At 50.8% G+C, this 14,214-nt stretch overlaps 1 protein-coding gene across 2 annotated transcripts in view; it reads left to right on the forward strand.

The window, feature by feature from the left end:
• Positions 1-368: 368 nt before the first annotated feature.
• ST6GAL2 (ST6 beta-galactoside alpha-2,6-sialyltransferase 2) overlaps positions 369-14,214 on the forward strand; it is a 47,252-nt gene continuing 33,406 nt past the window's right edge. The window contains exon 1 of one of the 2 annotated variants that reach the window (XM_072951627.1): positions 369-495. The gene's annotated coding sequence lies outside the window, so the exon portion shown is untranslated. Of the gene's footprint in view, positions 496-652; positions 998-14,214 lie in introns of those variants that run through there. The other variant, XM_072951626.1, reaches the window with a different exon arrangement.

Here is a 14,214-nt window from a genome sequence, read left to right on the forward strand (position 1 = left end):
ACAAAGGGAGCCGCGGGCCGGGAGGATGCTACGCTCCCCCGCGCCCCACCCGGCCGGCTCTCGGGCGCTGCCTCGCGCGCAGGTAGCCCGGCCTTCGGCGCCGCGGGAGGGTGTGTTGGAGCCGGGCACACAAAGACTCACTTCCGCGGGGCCAGGCGCCCCGACCCCCTCCCCGCCACTCACAGCCCGTCCTCATTCCTGCACCCCGGCCGCCGGCGGGCCCGGAGTGCCGCGCGGTGCCGGGCGGAGCCTGTGCAGGTGACCCCCGGAGGATCGGGGCTGGCTGGAGGCGGCGGCCGGGGACAGGCGTGCCTTTCCGGGCTGCCGGCGCCGCCGCGCCGCCCAAGTCTGCAATCACTCTCTGCCAGAAGCAGGGCTGGGCGCGTAGCCGGGGAGCGCCCCGCCGTGCACCCCCTGCGCCGCCGCGGCCAGGCAGCGGGGCCGGGGCGCGGGGAGCGGACTGGGAACTTCTCGGGGCCGGCGCCCGCCCGCTAGGTGAGAGAGGCCGGGAGGGGGAGGCCGCAGGCGGCCGCGGAGGCGGAGGGGCCGGGGCGGACGCAGGGGCGCGCGGGCTCGGGGCGGGGCGCGGCGCAGCGCAGGCTCGGCGCTAGGGCCGGGAGCCGCCGCCGCGCCGCCGGGAACAATGAGGCGCGCGGCGCGGGCCGAGCGCAGCCTCGCGCCGGCCCGGAGGCCGAGCCCCGCGCGCCTGCCGCTGCTGCCCGGCGCCGAGCGCTCTGGCCCGGGAGCGACCCCGCCGGCCGCGCGGGACGCGAGCGCGGGTCGCCGGGGCTGGGAGGTGGAGCCGGGCGGTCGCCGCGGGAGCCTCTGAGCCGCGCGCGCGTCGGGCGCCCGGGCCCCGGGTCTCCGCTCCAGTCGGGGCGAGTGTGGGAGCGCGTGGCGCGCGCCCGAGCGGCTGCCGGAGGCGAAGATGTGACACGCTCGTCTCCGACACGAGTGCCGCCGGGTCGGGCCCTGGGAGGCGCGGCGTCCGGAGAAGGTGGGCGACCGAAGGCGCGGGGTCGGGCGGTGCGGAGGCGGCCGCCGCGGGGTCTCCGCGGCCCTGGCGCCGCTCTGCGCCGAGTTAGACTCGGCGTCCTGGCGCCAGACCTGCTTGGGGGACGTTAAGGGTGGTTTTCGGGAGAGAAGCAGGAAATTCTTCCAGAGGTGAGCCCACCGGAGGGCTGGCGCTTTGGGGACGCGCGGACACGGCTGTGCCCAGGTGGCTTATATTCTGGCTCTGGAAGGGAATCGAGGTTTTTATTCGTCTTTCTCCACGCCACCCCCATGTAAAACTGCACTTCTTAAAGCTTCAAGTGCGTTCCATTGATTTCCAGTGTTCTGTGGCTGGAACGATTAGGGACAGAAAGGATCTTTAGAATCCTGAATACCCGGTGTTAATTCTTGCGCACTTGCGTCAGGAAAACTCCTGCTTTGGGGTGGTTTACTTTCCACCGTGTGTACAGAGGCTTTTGGATGCATCTTGGGGGTATGGAATGTAACATCCCTCTCTTGTTCGGATTTTGCAAGGCTGGGGGACGGAGTGGAGTTAAACTCAGGGCGGGAAGCGAGTGACGCTTTGCAAAGCGATCCGAATAGCTGTTTGGAGAAGCCGTGCTTTCCAGGAATTTAAATGAGACTTTTTGTGATCGCCTTCCAGGTCTCTCCTCCTGGTACCATCTTTGTTTTGTCAGGCTGAACTTTGAGAGCTCTTTCATAATCTGAAAAGCACTTGAGAAAAGAAATGCCTGGCTAAATTGTTTGGTGAACGTATTTTTAGTGGTCATGGTAAAAATTTGAGGAGAGGCAAACCATATTTGGTCGAAAGCTTTGCTTTCTGTGCGATTCTAACGTGAGGGGGCCGGCGGGTCCTCCACGCGGTTAGCTGTCTGCTGGTGAGGACATTGCTGGCGGACTCAGGACGCGTTTTAAGTACTTTCTGCACTTTTTAAAAGTCTCAGGCCAGTTAGTTGATATTTACATTTTTGGAAATTTGGGTCAACATACTTTGCCACATTGAAATAAAATTTGTGGCTAATAAGGAATTTCCAACATTGAAGAGCTGTATGTCATCCTGTTGTTGCAAACTGGGAGTTAATATGGCTCTTAAGAGGAAAAAATGATGCATGATCTTGAACTTACTTCTACCCACTCTCTTTAACCCATTATTTTTCTGAAACTGGCAACCAAAATTTACAACACTGGACGGCTTGCGTTTTCCACTAATGCATCAGGAAAACTGTTGACAGTAGGAGATGGATATTGTGATCAGAATAGGAGCGGCTTAAAACAGGGGGTGAATCACCTTGGATTTCACAGCTAGGTTAAAAAAAGTAATTCAAACATGCTGGAATTCTTGATCCAATTTTTGTTGTGAGTGAGATAAACTGTAGCGTTTCACCTTTTTGTTTGGCGCAGTTGAAGCTGCTGGAGCTTTGAGCTAAATCTCTGTCAAGGCTGTGGTGTGAGCCTCACTTTTAGTGGGGTTCTGAGCCCCACCACTTGGGAGGGGGAGGTGGTTGGGGAGGGCATTCAGCGTGGAGACCAGCAGAGGTGAGTGTATTCTGTGCTGCACGCGATCCGGGAAGCAAAGATGAAGAAATGAGAGCATTTAGCCTGGAGGGTTCAAGGCTGAGATGATTTAATATTTGAAAATATGTGAACGGATTTATTATGCAGAGAAAGGCAATCAACTGTGCTCAGTCTCTGATGAGGATAATTAAGAGGGAATGGGTTTACTCATGGGCTGAAGACTTAAGCTGGGTCCAGGGATACGTTAAATAGTGAAGTCGTTGCTGCGACATTCCTGTACATGTTTGTTTCTGCAGCTCTTTTTCTGAGACTCTCCTCTTTCCGAGATGATTTAAGTATGAGTCTCTGATCTGTTGCTTATACTGAAATTTTATACTCTAGCTCTAGAATTTATCCAAGTATTTCTCAAGTGCTCCCATTTTCCCTATAATGACAAACTCATTTCTAGGCTTCTGTACCTACCGCTTAGGTAAACAAATGGTGGTTCCTTTCCAGAAACTTGAGGATCTTTGCCCTTTGAGAAACTTTTAATTTTCAGATTTGGTGTCTTATTCTTGATTTTTTTTTTTGAATAAAAACATCTTAGGCATTGGTAATTGGGGCAGGTTTTTTTTTTCTTTAATATTCACCTTTCTTTAAGTAGACAGTGTTTTTATCCTTCCTGGATCCTCTCTTACATAATCTTAAATTTTAATTTTTAAATTAAGTGAAGTACTTTATTCGACTTGCTTAAATGTCTTAGCAAAAGATAGTGCCTTCAAGGTAGAGATACGTTAAATTTTGAGATTTTAAGCACTGAAAGCCTCTTCATAAAAAAGAACTATGGTATGAAATTCACGACTGACTGTAAGAGAAATAAGTACATGGATTTCGACGTTAACTGGGGGATCTGGACCAGGAACGTAGTATTCACCCAGCAGTTTTCAGTGTTCTTAGCAGGTTGGTGCCAAGGCCAAGCCCTGCGTGTCCTACAGAAGATGACCAGCTACTGTTAGGGTATAAATGTTGGACTTTTCCAGTCAATGCATCTGCCATTTTTTCTGAAAGCCTTCCTTCCTACTTTTGAGAGATGTATTTGTAAACATTATTAAATACACAGGGTATAGGCAGAAACAAGGATTTATTACGCTCCTTACCAAATCCCATCCTGATCTGAAATTCCAAGCCTCTCCTCCAGAACTGATGGAGAACAGCTGCATTTCAGAACACCTGGAACCCGCCTGGCCTGTGGGTGGTGTGGCGGCCCCAGGGTGATGGGTGTGGGTGTGGCCGGAGCAGTCCTGAGCCGGTGGTTTTGTCCAACACTTGCATCCGTCCTTGACCTGCCACTTGGCACAGCTGGGTCCCAGCAGTGGTCTGGCTACTAAGACCGTCTTGGCTTGTCCACAGGCAGGTTCCGGGCTGTCTTGCCCCTCTTGCTTTGGGGGGGGATCTGCTCTGTGGATGGAGATGACATCAGGGCAATGCTGCCCACTGCCAGGAAGTTCTGTCTGCACAGAGCTGTCCATGCCCCTCCTGGTTTCTGCTGCCCCCTGTGGTCCTCTCTAGGAAAGAACCTCCAGTTCCAGGCAGACGTGGTTTCTAAAACCTGTGAGGGCTGTGGTTGCAGTTTTGCACTGGACTTTCTCAGAGAGCCCAGTGGCAGGGAGAGCTCTTGGCTGGCGGCCCCGACCCGAGTCCTAGGGCTGCCACCCCTGCAGTGACCAGTTTCCAGGGCTGTCAAATGAAGACGCAGGTTAAATCCTCTCCAAGGTGTCTTCTGATGCTGGGATTCCTCAGAACTAATCACCGTGTATTCTGGGATCCCGTGCAGCTGATTCCCCTGCTCTGAAGAGAATGAACCTTTAGTTCACATGGTGGACACATCCCTTCAAACACCGCGTAGCCTGGGGAGAGCAGTGATTCAAAGGATGATGACAGCGACTGCTTCGAGGTTCGCTCGCATCCCGCCCTGCTGCTCGGTCTGCACAGGGTGTGGAGGGGCACCCTGGCCACAGCTGGGATGTATTATCATCACCCCCGTTTTCCAGGTGAGGATACTGAGCCCAGAAAGAGGGCGTGTCTGCCTCAAAAGTCGCTTAGCGAGGATGCGGCAGAGCTGGGATTGGAGGCTGGGTTTGTGTGAGATGAGGTCCCGCTCCCCAGGGGAATAGGAGAACTCCCCTCCTTGTTGTGGGACCAGAGAAGGACTGGCTGTAAGCATCCACGTCTCCAACCACAGCTGGGCTTGCTGGCTCAGGAGGGCTGTGCCAGGATGGAAGTGGATGGCGGGGACCCCACGCCTTCACCAGAACCCAGAGGGAGAAGGAGAACTGAGCTGACACTTAACAGTGGCCCCTGCCATTTGGAATATTCAAGCGGATGATGTTAGAATGAAATTCAGGCTCACAGGTTGTCACAGAAGTGAAATTTCCAAGGAAAAATTTAAGCTACGATTCGAGAACATTACCTCCGTGCTTTGAGTTATGGGGTTGGTGAAGAGAGCAAAGCTTAGAAAGTGGTCTCTTGGGACATTTAGAAATATATTGGAAAATACACTGTAAAGAAAACTCCTGCGACGCCTTGATTATAAGCCTCTGTTTTCAGAAGTTTATAATTCACACATTAAGTGTTACTCTGGGCTGCGTCTAAGGTTTGAGCCTGAGAGGAAGATGCTTTATTAAATTTAGAGCAATTGGTTTTCCATGTTCAAATTATTTTTAAATAAAGGTCCTTGCATGTGGGTAATTGTTGTGGTTTCTAAAATGACTTAGCTTTAAATTAAATTAGGGAAAGGGTAAATCTCTTACATAATCCAATCGCGCTCATTATTCAGAAATAAATGTGAATAATCGCTTCCTCGAAAGCGTAGTGATATAAGTGTATGTAAGTGTATGGTGTGTTAAAAACCTGTATTTGTACCTCTGGCTACAAATGGGTCGAAAAAAGTACAATTAATACAGGATTTGCCTTCCAAATGATACAGTTCATCTAATGACAATGCGAAACTCTAAGTACATGATTAAATGAATGAATTTGTTTTTACTATTAGAAGAGGGAGCTTACCATGTAAATTACATTTTACAATTGAGAAAACTATGTCACCTGAGAAATACCAATACAAAACAAGGCGGGAGGGACTATCTTCTGGTGCACCTCAAAACCACTCCCTGTCGAACCACAAGGCATGCATGGTTTGATGAGCGTGCTTTGCAGGGTATGTATTTCCCATAAGCCCACATACTCTTTTCTCTCGAGTGAAAAATTCAAGTTCTGTACGTGGGGAGAGGCAGACAGAACAGGACTTTATCAGGACGGTCATGTGTGCGTGTGTTGGCTTTATACTGCTTTGTTACACTTTCACTGGGTGAAAGGGGGTTGGTGGTGATGGTTAAATATTTCAGCGTTGCCCGTGTTTCCTCTGTGTACCTGCCAAGGACATTTTTTCGGAGATAAAGTCAGGTGCCTTGGAACGTTCCTTTATCCGTGAAATTTCACGATGAAGCCCCTTCCCTTGGTGCCCGCGGGTTGTAGGTGGACAGGGAGCAGCCACTGTCATGAGTCCCCCTGCCCGTGTCAGTGGAATGGGGGACGGGTGGGAAGGTTCACCTCAAGACCCTCGGTGCCCCGAGTGACTGTTGAACCCAGGTGCTGCGGTCACAGTGACACCCTCGAACACGGCAGGTCCAGGGCTTGTCTTTCTTTTTTCAACTTTCTTTTTTTAATTCACAGAACTGTCTTTACCCTCACAGGACATTATTCTTTTTAGCTCCATGTATGCTCACGTATCAGATTTTGTCAACCTCAGGTGCAAAAGATAGAGGAGGAACTAAGCCCCCAGCCACCCCCTGGGATCCCGGAAGGATACGGGGAAGCAAGCTTAGTGATCCCCCTTGCAAACCGGCCTGGAGGAGACACCCCCATTTCGTGCACGAGTCACACCTCTTTCCTCACTGGTCCTCAGAGCAGCAGTGGGATTTGGGAGAAGAAAGAGGTATATAAAGACATGACATCCTCACCTCCCGCCCCCCACCCTAGCTTCCCTTGCTTTTTCCCTCCCGAGAGTTCAGAACTCTTTCTTTCTTTCTTCACTCCTGGGCTTCTTGCGTCCATGTGTATTGTAGGAAGAAAGCATGTGTCACTTCTCCAGTGGTCAGTTTTACTCCTGTTTCTCCAGTTATATCTCTAACCAGAGGGTTGCCACAGAGAAAAGTTACTTATTAAACCCTTTGTCAAGGCCAGCTGTGCACGCACAGATCATAAGTATAAAGCTTGATGAGTTTCATAAACCGAATACACCCGTGTAGCCAGCTAGATCAAGGAGCATGTGTTACCGGCATCTCAGAAGCCGCCTCGTCCCTCCTCCCCAGGAGGTCACCACCGTCCTGATTTCTAACAGTATTGATTATTTGTATGTTACCCGCTTACATTCAAGTTTAAACAGGATAGCCTTTAACAATTCAGTATGTTTGTAGAGTTAAGGCAGAGAGGTAGCCGGGAATGAAATGGTGGTGGTGCTGTTAAGGCAGGAAGTCAGATATCTGAGAGTCCAGCTGCACTGGGAGTCCCTTGCTGTGTGACGTGCATTCAGCTGCTGGTAATGTGCGAGCTTGGACTGGCCATTTGCTGGGGGCTAGAGATCTTCCTTTCCATTCGTCTCAACCACAAGGTCGAACGTAAATTTTAAAATGTACTGAAAGCTGGTGAGTGCGTTACGCTCAAATCTTGAAGACATATTTTACCACATTTCAATTTATTAAAATGAAAGTGAATATATAACATTTATATGGAAAAAACACTTGAAGTTTTCTTTATTAACTGAATTTTATTTCATTTAGCAACTTGTAGCCTCATAATTGTGAATTTGGATACTTTAATTTTGCAAGTAGACGCAGATGGATCGTCCTATGAAATGCTTTGCACAATGCCATTAGACTCTCTTAGGAGACATTTTTAAGGAACCAGCTTACAGAAAATTCCAGCAGGCCATGGAAGATTAAAGTCATATAAATTATGCAAAGTTTTTGCCTTCACAGAGATCCTACATTGCCATTTGGAAATAATAAAGAAAAATCTGAAAACTAAAGAAATCTGAAACCTCAGTCCAATATACCAGTGGCCTGGGCTCTGCTTGGGGTGCCCTGACCAACCTTGAGGGAGGTTTTCACTCTGTAGAAAACTAAAGTTCAAAAGGCTACAAAGATAAGGCAGAATGGCATCGTAAAATCTGTAGAAAGGAAGGGAATGAGAAACGGAGATGTGACTTTTCAAGTAAAAAGCATACCAGGCAGATGGCACAATAAAGATCTGATGTACTCAGATTACGCTGTATAGATTCGGGGTTTTCCTCAAGCGGAGGAGGTGGGGTTCAACCCAGGGCCGGATGCCGGTGGAGCCAGGTGGGCGGGCAGCCTGGACTTGGCTTCTGTCCCCCGAAGAGGGAGCTGCCTCTCCCCGCCTCCCTCCTCCGGGCGCCCTGGGGCGGGTGCAGCGGAACTGGCTTCAAATACGCGGCAGTGCTTCGCGTTCCCGCCCAGAGTCTCTCCCCTGATGGAGACGGTGACAGAGTTTCCGGAGGACAGTGTGTCTGCGGCTCCAGCTCCTGAACTTCGTCATATTCCTTGCGGAGGAGTGGGGGCGCGCCCGCCCGGGGCCGTAGCTGGAGGCACATGTCCGTCGGGAGCTGGTTCCACGGGTGGCTCCACCCGCTGCGGCGCACCTCGTGCACCCAGTCCGGTGTCCAGACTGGCGGAGGGTCATTTTGCCAAACCCGAGGCTTGGTCATGTGACCTTGCCCTCTCCTTGGGGACACGGTCAGGGATGCTTAGAACATCATGGGCTTCTGGACTGGCCCCCTGCTTGTGGTCTCCACTCGCCCGCTTCCGTCACGCACACGCACGCGCGCACGCTCGCACACACATGCATATAAACATACACCTGCACACACGCACGGTGGATGGTCCCGTCTGCTGTTGCACTGACTCCTCCCTCTGTTACAGTGACTGTTCACTCCGCTCTCACCCCTGCTGAACTGCAAGGTCCTTGCAGGCAGCCCTGCAGGCAGTGTCCCAGCTGCTAAACACACCCCCGGGGACTGATCTCGGATGCTCAACTCACGTGGAGTGAGTGGAGCTAAAATCGTGCTTGACTGAAGGGACTACCATCTGCTCCCTAAATATGATTTCTGAAAACAGAGGGGAAAGGGTGGGATCTTTTGCCCTTTTTCCCAGTTGAATCCGGTGTACGTATGTCCCCCAGATCTGTGAACAGGTCGTTCGAAGGATGAGGGACCACGGGTCAGGTGGACCAGTCTGTACAAACCTTCTCTCTAGGGCTGCAGGTCATCACTTTGGAGAAACACATTTCCTCGCAATGTTAGGAAGTCAAAGTTAAAACATTCAACCTTTTCATTTTTACGCTTCTTTGACTCTCACAGAGAAAACCTGAAATTCACCTTTCTTTTCGTCATCTTGACAAACAATGTTCCTTTCTTTAAGGAAGCATCAGAAGTGAGGGACACATGCCATTGGTCAGACGTTAGTAAATAATTTGAGCAGGATCTGCCCAAGGAGAGTTTATAAAGGCACTCTGTCTCGGAGTCGTCAGTGTATGAGCGCATTAGAGCAACTTACATTCTCAGCACCTGGGGTGATGGTTAAGGCTGCTCCCTGGGGAAGGGGCTCAGCAGGGTCTGTGACGTGGCTGCAGCTTCTGCCTGCCCACGAATCATTTGGGAACAGCTATTAAAATTAGGAAAAGGTACCTCTAGACCAGGGAAGGTATAAAAAATCAGCTGTCCGCAAACAATTGTAAATGCGATGCCTTGACCCTAAGTTCAGTCCAACCACATGCAGGTCGGGAAGTTAACACACAACTTTACTTGGAAGCCAGGGAATGGCTAGCACACCTGGCTGTGTGTGTCTGATGTGGCCGTGACCTTTCTCTGCCAGCGGTCCTGGTGGGAGACAGCCACCTGGGCTGAGGGCGCCTTCTCTGCACAGAGGGTCAGCGTGCATTTGGGGTCATTAGAGTTTATGTGGACCTTCATGCATTTTCAAAGCATATTCCCGACTCACACCCTCCGTGCACTAAGGGCAGAGCATTTCTCGCTCTAAAGGTCGAGGGAGCGCCCGGGGCATGCCTGGGTGAGTCAGTTAATTAAAGGGACTCTCCCTTACTCTGAACACATACTAGAATTAAAATTAAAAAGGTTGCCCATGGTTTGAAGTTAGGAACTTCAAGTAATTCTCAGTGGTAAATAGAACATTACAGGAATTTAATCAAAGCACATGGAGTTAAAAAAAAAAAAAACACAGGGCATTTAAATAAACTGTTTCCTTGCTCCATTTCCATATGCTTCGGATATAAGGGACCATTTGCAAATAAAGAGAGAGGAAACTTAGTGTGGATTTCCTTTCAACCATGGAAATAATTTTAAATTACTTTCATCATCTAGTTAAGTGGATTTTAATGTCTGCATGTGTGCTGGCTGTTAGCGATCCTACTGCAGACTGTGGTACCCAGGCAGTTCCGTCCAGTGATTCCACCACCCCCTGGGGGTCTGGGCACCAACTCAGGTCTGTCCCAGAGTCACACATCCGGCAAAGGAGGCTCTTGGTAGGAAAGCTCCGTCTACTGTTAGAGGTCTGGGCTGCGTCCCAAAGCGTGCGATCTTGCTGTCATTTAAAGTAATACATTAAAATTTGAAAATCTGTGCAAATTATTTCATTTTTCTTAAGGACCTTAGCTCTCTGTGTACCCTCAAGCAAGCCCTTTTAATTTTCCTTGTGAGTCATGCTGTGCCGGCTTAATAAGGTTTGCATCACCGGTTGGTTTCTCTGCACTTTTTAATTATGTTGTTGTGCTGGACGAAATTTTGGATAACTGGGCATGGTTAGAAAATTTGTTACTGTGTTCTGGAATTCCGATGCCAGCCAGGAAGGCCTGACCCTCTGATACCAACCCGGCTTATGCACAGTCTTCTGGGAACTCAGAATCGATGGATATTGAAACTGGATTCCAGTTCATCCCAAGCTTTTGGGTGAGGGGGTGACCTTGGCCTGGGCCTTCGTACTGGCTGATGTTTTTGCTTGTTGATTGGTTTGGTTTTCTTTTTCCAGCTGCTTCAGGCTCCTTGAGAAAGTTTACTCTCTGGCAGGGAGCCTCAACCTAAACACGATTTTGTGGCTTTCTAGAAACTGGTGATGAATAATTTGGATGTAATCATTCAGAGGAATAGTTCCATCCTGCCTTCCCTTTGTTTAGGCTTCATGAATGTCTTGAGTGAGTGGGAGTTTCAGCCTCTGTGGCCCCCTCTTCGTGGGCTGCCACGAAGCATCAGCATGCTCACCAAAACGATCATGTCTTTTCTTTTTTTTCGGAAAGAAGGGCCCTCCTTGTCCTGGGAAGGGAGGAGGTGCATCCTGCAGGGCCGTATGCACCCCGACTTCAGCTCTCTGCCAAGGGAGAGGTGGGGAGATCTCACTGGGGGGTGATGGGCTGAGTGCAGGCCCCGCCCCCCCCAGGTGACCACCTGTGCAGGTGGCTCTCCCTGCCCCCTGCCACTGGCCATGTTGCAGGTGGGCCTCCTGGCAGTCACCCCAGGCATGGGGGCCACCTCAGGCAGAGCTGAACGTGGCTCAACACAGAGGTGGCCCTAGAATAGCCGACACTAACAGGGATCTGTCTCCCAGGCTCAGGGGCCGGGCGCCCCCTGGGCTGGGCCCTCTGTTCAGCCCTGCTTCGTGCAGGGAAGGGGTGGAGTGCAGGCAAGCAGGGAGGGGTCTCCATGGAGCTCGGGGTACCTCAACTTCCACCTGGACCCCTGCACTGCTGAGTGCGAGGCCTCCTCTATCAGTGATGTTGATGAGAAGGTCTTAGAAGCAGTCAGATCCTTTTCTCCCTCCCCCGGGTTCTCGCGTGTTCTGGAAGGGTCTGATTGACAGCTCTGAAGCCTCACTCTGCTGGGGAGGGGAGACCGCGGGAGGGGTTCTGCTCTGTGTATACACCAGCTTCTCCCTCCCTGACCTAGAAAACAGGCGGAGGGGTCCCTCTGGCCCCCATCCCAGCAGCCTTCCTGTGACAGGAATGGGTTGTCAAAGAGTCCAAGGGTTTGGGGGCTTCTGGAGGGAAAGACGAAAAGATGAGACGAAATGTGTTTTCTGTTTGCCGACGGAAATTAACAGTGGCCCTCGTCTGCTAGTTCCCAGAACATCTGAGTGGAGGGGGAAGCTCTGTGCCCAGCAGCCGCCGGAGACACAGCACGCCCTGCCCTGGCTACCTGGCCGCCCCTGCCAGACCCTGACCAAGATCCAGACGCAGATCCAGACCCGGACCCAGATCCAGACCCAGATCTGGACCCAGATCGAGAATCCCAGGGAGTCTGTCAGGAGTCCCTCCCCAGGACTGTCTCTGTGCTGCTCACATCTTGGGACTTGTGTATCTGGCTGCCCGCCACCCCTAAATCCTCTCCAGCACCCCCCCACACCAAAGATTCTTCTATATGGGAGTTTATCTAATTTATCTCGGTGTTGCCGGGGGCTCGAAAATTCTCCCTAGATATTTGCTGAATAAAGGACACGTCTTTCGTGGCAGACACGGGCAGCCAGGTCCTGGAGCCCCTCCTAGGACTTTTTACCTCACTGCTAAGGGATGGCTGAACGAACTGGATTGCGCCCCCTCAAGGGATCAGCACTTGACAGGGTTCTTTATTGCACTCACTCCCCGGTTCATGCTGTAATTAACGTTCGTGGGAACACGTACATTCTGAGGTTAGAAGTTTCCTTCTTGAGAAGAGAAACAAGTTGGTTTCTTGTAGTTGTCTCTGAAGCCCCCAGACTCTACACTGACGGTGGGTGGATGACATTTTTTTCGTCCTGGACTCTGTCTGTCTTTCCTCAGCCTCCGTCCCCAGCGCTCTCTGGTCAGTCAGGTCAGCGCATCCACGTGGACAGCAAACCCCGCTGGGGGACTCCAGGTCACCTGTCTTTGCTGTGGGACTTGGACACAAGATACTTAGTTTATTACGGCAGGTTCTAAAAATTTATGACCTGTGAAAAGTTTATTTGCAGTCTGCAACTGAGGTCAGAATTGGACATTTAATCTGAAACCCATGTGGCACTGCACTGCACAGTATGTGGGAGCTCTTTATAAACCGTAGAGGGTGGAGGGCCGCCTGCAAGGGACAATAGACTGAGTCTCAGATTCCAGGGACTCCAGTATTGGGGGCATTTGGGGGTGTCATTCTTTTTTCTTTTCTTCTTTCTTTTCTACTTTTTTCTTAAGACTCTTAGAGCAGCTTAAGGTTCTCAGCAGAGTTGAGCAGAACGTACAAAGATTTCCCACGTACCCCCTGCCCCCCATGCACAGCCTCCCCTCTAAGTGGTGGTACATTGGTTGCAACTGATAAACCTGCACTGACACATCATGATCTCTCAAAGCTCACGGTTGACATTCAGGTTCTCTTGTGGGCTCGTACATCCTGTGAGTTTGGACAGATGTATAAGGACATGTATCCATCATGTGTCATCAGCATCACATGCAGTAGTTTCAGTAAAAACCCTCCGTGCTCTGGCCCTTCACCGCCCACCCCCAGCCACCTGCTCCTGCAGCCACTGACCTCTTACTGTCTCCATCATTCCCCATTTTCCAGAATGTGCTGTAGCTGGAATCCTGGGCTGGTTAATCTCCTCAGACGGGCTTCTTTCACTTAGTCACATGCATTTACGTTTCCTGCACGTCTTTTCATTGCTTGATAGTTCGTTTCTTTTTAGCTCTGAATAATATTCCATCGTCTCGTTGTTACCACAGCTTACTTATCCATGCACCTACTGAAGGCTGTCTTGTTTGCTTCCAAGTTTGGGCAGTTCTGAATAAAGCTGCCAAATCTGCCAAAAACATCCATGTGCAGGTTTTTGTATGGACATAAATTTTCAACTCCTTTGAGTAAATACTGAGGAGCATGGTTGCTGGGTCTTACGTAAGCATCTGTTTAGTTTTGAAGGAAGTCCCCACGCCATCTTCCAAAGGGGCTGCACCGTTCTGCCTTCCCACCAGCAGTGACGGGAGTTCCCGTTGCTCCGCGTCCTCACCGGCACTTGCTGATGTCAGTGTTCCGGGTTTTGGCCCTTTTAGTCGGTGTGCGGTGGTGTCTCCTGTTGTTTCACTTTGCGCCTCCCTGATGACTGTGATGTGGAGGATCTCTTCGTGTGCGCGTCTGCCAGCTGTGTGTCCGTTAAGGTCTTTGGCCCATTTTTTCAATCAGGTTGCTTATTTTCTCACTGTTGAACTTTAAGACGTCTTTGTACGGCTTCAAGAACAGGCCTTGATCGGCTGTGTCTTTGACAAACGGTTTCTCCCCGTCTGTGACTTGCTTTCTCGTCCTCTTGACATTGCTTTCACACAGCAGGGGGTTTTGACTTTAATGAAGTCCAGAGCATATCAGTGAGTCCTTTCATGACGGTACCTCCGGGGTTATGTGTAAAATGTCACCATCACACCCAAGGTCATCCAGGTTCTCTCCCGTCTTATCTCCTAGGAGTCTTCCCGTGCTGTGTTTTACATTTTTGCCTGTGATTTCTTCTACTTTTTGTTATAACAAAGCAGGAAAAAGTTAACCGGATTCTGGGCTTCAGTGTCCTCCTCTGTGAAACATGATCTGGGTCTTTTTTGACCAACGGTGGTTTTCCATGTCAATCAGCACGTCTG

The sequence above is a fragment of the Vicugna pacos genome, chromosome 28, assembly GCF_048564905.1.
Source record: "Vicugna pacos chromosome 28, VicPac4, whole genome shotgun sequence".
Lineage (NCBI taxonomy): Eukaryota > Metazoa > Chordata > Mammalia > Artiodactyla > Camelidae > Vicugna > Vicugna pacos.